Here is a 4,972-nt window from a genome sequence, read left to right on the forward strand (position 1 = left end):
ATGTTGATAGAGACCAACGTTTGCTCCATCCACAATAGCATATTAATTATTTATGTACTTCTAACCATTCCTTAATAAACAAAACAAAAATTGCATCTAAGCCAAGAGGAAATCAAGTTTTTTTAAATGCAACAATTTTCATTAAGAAAATAAAAAAAATATATAAGTGCCCTCCAAAAACCAAGATAAACAAGGATTCTCACCATTTTCAGCCAAGTATATATGTAAAGAACAGTCCAAGGTGTATTTTCTTTCAAGATGCTCAAGCTAACTTGTCCCTTTAAACTTAGTATAAAATTTATAAAAGTAGTAACATAACAAATTTAATTTATAAATAGCTGAAAAAACCCATGACAACAACCAAGATAAACAAGCAACTAGCCTTGTCTACACAAATAAACTTCCATTACAAAAAGAAGAAATGAAGTAGAAAAGTGAGCAAAGGTATGAACATAATAATGAATAAAATAAAACACAGACACACTAATTCATTTAAAGCGAAGAAAAAAACACAACAATCACCTCAAGCACACAACAAATCTCCTACGTACCTTCTTAGATGTAACCATGATAGCAGAATATATAAGACATCTAATTATGTCCAACTCATCCAATACAAGAGGCAAGTCCTTCTTTAACTTTACCACCACGAGATTCCAAAAGCTAAGCATTTAGTATTACTGCCCAAAGGAAGACCAATGTAATAAAAACGAATTCCCAGAGTTTCTTCATATTAGGCAGACTTTCTTCTATCATTTTTCTTAATGGAGATGTTGTAGATCAAGGTAAACATGTCGAAGGATAGACTCCCCTTCCTCTTCCTCTCCCTCCTTCCAAGTATTACTCATAAAATGAATCAATGTGTTGATAGCAATACGTACATGTACACTAAAATACATTGGCTATGAATCCTAAACAATTTACTTGCTTATTGGAAGAGTCTATAGATGTCGAGTCCATATCTTCAATTATTCAATTCATCTTCAATCAACAAGAGAACTATGATAAAGCAAATGAAACTTCAAAAACAAATAATCCAATTAAAGAAACACAGACGTTTGCTAAGGTTTCTATACAAACAAGAACCTAAAGCAAATAATCATTCAATCAGTCTATAATATGAGGTACTAGGCATTATCCAAATGGTGGGTGTGCATCATCCTTAATAAGAGGCCAAAAAATATTGAAAAACAGTAGGCCAGGATCATAAGAGAATAATGATCCTGTTACACATAGTTACCTTGATAATACCAAATTGTGGGTGTATATCATTCCTAAATAACTCAAGATCATCATACTTTCGACCAATTTTGACCTATATAATGCAAAAATAATATACTCCAGACAAATTTGCTTGTGAAGACCCAATCTATATCAATCCGGGAAATTACAAAGAGAAAAAGAAAACTTTAAACTAAAGTGCAGATAAATTAAAATATTAATTTAACCTGCACTCCTCTATCTAACATCTTGCGCTCCAAAAATGCAAGCTTCATGAATAGTAGAGGCCCACCTGTAGCCAAATTAACAAGAGAGTGGAATCTATCACTGTGGAAAATTCCAAACAAAAAACCAAAACAGAAATCAGTAAAACCCTTTAAAAAGAAAGAAAAAAAAGATCATCAATTTCAATAATCAAGGAAAAATCCTAGCTTATAAAAAGACGTAAGAATGAGAAAGATGTATAAAGCCAAGTTCACTCAATTGAGTTAAAGAAAGTAGAAATTGGTCAAACGTAAACAACAGTAGCTGCAACTGCAATGGTGGCTAGCAGTTGTATGGTAATGATAGAGTAAATCTTCTGAATGAAAGAGGACAAAAAAGATTTTAAGTTTTTACCTTACTCTTCATTTAATCTTATTAAGGAGATTTTCAAGCAAATTAGACAATTTTTCAAATGAAGAAGGAATTGTCCCTAAATATTTCATCCTTCTGAGATATAAGATAATCCTTTTTCTCTAACTCCCGTGCTTTTTCATCAATAAGAACCTCTGCAGAAATAGGAAAATGCTTCAATCACAAGAAACTCTTTTGTCACAACCTGTTTTGAGAGAGAAAATGGTGGAGTTTCATTTAATCACAGGAAACATTTTCTTATTTCTAGAATTCATGCGGCTACAGAAAAACCATTTCAACTTGAAGCACCACTAATTTGCCAAAAAAGGTTCGCACTAATACTATAACACCCCCAAATTTTAAGGTAAATTTAAAATTTAAATAAAATAAAATGGTCTTATTATTGATTTTTTTATTATTATTATAAATCGTCGGATGTTATTTTATTACTTTAGTTTGAAGAATATTTTAATTAGAGAAAAAGAAAAGAAACCATGGAGGAAAAAAGATTATATCTCTCTCTTCTTCTTCCTCAGGCTCGCGTGACCCCCTTCCTTTTTTTTCTTTTTCTCTTTTCTTCTTCCATTCTGCCCTACCTTCAGCAGCCGCCGACCACCTCCCCTCTCCCTTCTCCTTCGTTTTCCGACGCCGCCGTTACCCAAACCTCCGATGGCTCGTCGCGAATCGTCTGCACCTCCGTGCTGTCCAGAACCTATCCGCCAGCCGCCAGCCGCCAGCCGTCTCTTTCTCTTCCTTTCCGTTCACCTGAAGCCTACGCCGATCACTCACGCCGACGTTCCTTCAGCGGCCTTCGTCATCGGTCACAGCTCGAGTCGCAGTCGATGTTTTTTTTCCTTTTTCTCTCTGTCGTCCGGTCAAAACCCAGTCGAAGGGACATGTTTCATGCCGCCGCGACGTCCGTCAACTGTTCCGCGCCGCTGCGATCCTTTGCCGCTCAACATCAGTGCGTCGTGACTGTTTTCCCATGCGTACTGCTTTTCCTAGCCGCAAATCACAAGTCGTTCTACCTCTGTTTACAAAACACAGCCACACGACTCCCTATCTTCTAGCCGCGATTCCCAAATTTGACCCATGCTCAGATTTCACAATTTTCTTCGCTTTACCTTCGGACGTTGCTGCTGCCTCTGTTTTACTGTATTGAGGCTAGCGCTTGATTTTCTTTGAGTTCACCACAAATATTGGTTTTGGTTTGAACTCGATTGGTTAACGTTGGGTAAGTGTTGAATGTTCATATATGGGTGATTTAGATACTTGAAGTTATTTAGAATGATGTTGATTCTCTTGTTGTTTGACTGTTATGCATATGGACTTGAATAACTTAAAAGGATACGACCACTAAATGTAGGTTGAAATGGTTAAAGAGACTTAATTGCTTTATGTGTTGATGGTTTGACTAAATTAAAAATGTTTGTTGACTAAACTGAGGATGATTGATTGTTATGTTAAAGAATGGATGGTGTACGTTTAAACTGAGATGAGTGACACTTATGTATGAATATATCTATTTGAGAAATCGTTACGCTAAGGTTGGATTATGTATTATTAAGGGATTCTCTTACTACTGGGCTCACCTATAGTTTTGAATTGTGTTGACTGTATAGCTACCTCTGATTGAGTAGAGATATCAAAATGATATTTACGTGTGAATGTAGACTTAGTGTTCAATGTATACCATGAATGACTGGAAATATATATACATGGATTGACGTAGTCTTGATTTTGAATGCATAATGTGATTATCTGGGAATATATATATATGTGGATGTAGATAGGACGACAATTGTAGATTGTGTTTGTATGAGATGTGGATGTGAACTGAGGGGTGTTATGACTATATAGTTCGATTGACTGATGTAATGATATGCTATTGACTGACAGTGGACTAAAGTAGGATAGGGTGACGGTTAGAGTGTTAAGTGAAAGAATTGTATGTTGAGGTAGCTGGACTGTATTATGAATGACTGTTAAGATGTTTAGAATGGACTAAGAGGAAAAATTATTAGTTTCTGTTACCTTGCAGGTGTCCTACGGGATCACCACCCTTTCGTGCATCCTTCGGGAGCACTAGACTGATATGTGCATCCTTTGGGTGCACTAGACTGATATGTGTTTCTGCAGAATACTAGACTGATTATGCGTCCTTCGGGGCGTTAGACTGATTACGTATATCCTACGGGATCACAAGACTGTGACTGTGCAGGGTACTCCATAGGAAGTTAATAGTTTATTTTTCCTTAACGGGACCAGTAGTCTTACTGGTATGTTTATACTCACCCTTTCATGTTTAACTATTTTAGGCAAAGGTAACAAATGGGGTAGACCGACGAGGGACAAGAAGGAGACGTGATTGTCATAGAGGAATGTCCTTCAAATGCTTGTGCCTTATGTTTTTTTTTTTTTTTCCTTAGTACATGAGGCTATTTAAAATTTTTGTGATGGAACTAAGTTTACGAACTATTATTTTGTAAACAGTACTTTTAAAGTTTTGGTTATTTGAAATAGGGCCCGATTTAAGTTTGCTCGTATGATTTCAAATAAAATTTACTATATTTTGTGTCAATCAAGGTCTCTTTGTCAAAATTAACGACTTCAACTTAGTTAGAAAAGTTGGATCGTTACAAATACTTCATCCACCACATCTTCCCACTACCAAACCAACTCAAATTGACAAGAAATTAAGCAAAACTAAAAGAAAAGAATTAACCAAGCTCTTGAATCTTAGAATTAAGTTTTTCCAATAAACCAAGCAAAACAGAGCCATCTTCTCTCACAACTTCAATTATGTCATCTCCGTCGACGATCTCGTCTACTGTAGCAAAGAAGACAATTGAAGAAGAAAATTCGTTAGGCTGATAACCTTCAGTACCGCCATGGATTCCAAAGCAGATGAGGAAAATGAGTTGTTGCTAGTTGTGTTTCTCTTGAATAATGTTTAGCGGTTGGAAGAAGAAAATAGAATGAAGAGGAAAGATATTTATTTTTCTTTTTTCTAAAATAACTATTTAAAGAAAGTTACTAACCACTTTCTAAGCTTCAAGATTTATATAAAGAACTTAATTATAGAAAATGAGATTTCTCAGCAAGAACGAGAAGAAAGAACGTCGATGAAGTAGCA

The 4,972-nt window shown here is 35.5% G+C and overlaps 1 long non-coding RNA gene across 1 annotated transcript; it reads left to right on the forward strand.

The window, feature by feature from the left end:
• Positions 1 to 1,974: 1,974 nt before the first annotated feature.
• On the forward strand, positions 1,975 to 4,417 carry LOC116401989. The gene is made up of 2 exons (XR_004214331.1): positions 1,975 to 2,164; positions 4,155 to 4,417. It is a non-coding gene; the product is annotated as an uncharacterized LOC116401989 (long non-coding RNA).
• The last annotated feature ends 555 nt before the right edge of the window (positions 4,418 to 4,972 follow it).

Source organism: Cucumis sativus, chromosome 2, assembly GCF_000004075.3.
Source record: "Cucumis sativus cultivar 9930 chromosome 2, Cucumber_9930_V3, whole genome shotgun sequence".
Lineage (NCBI taxonomy): Eukaryota > Viridiplantae > Streptophyta > Magnoliopsida > Cucurbitales > Cucurbitaceae > Cucumis > Cucumis sativus.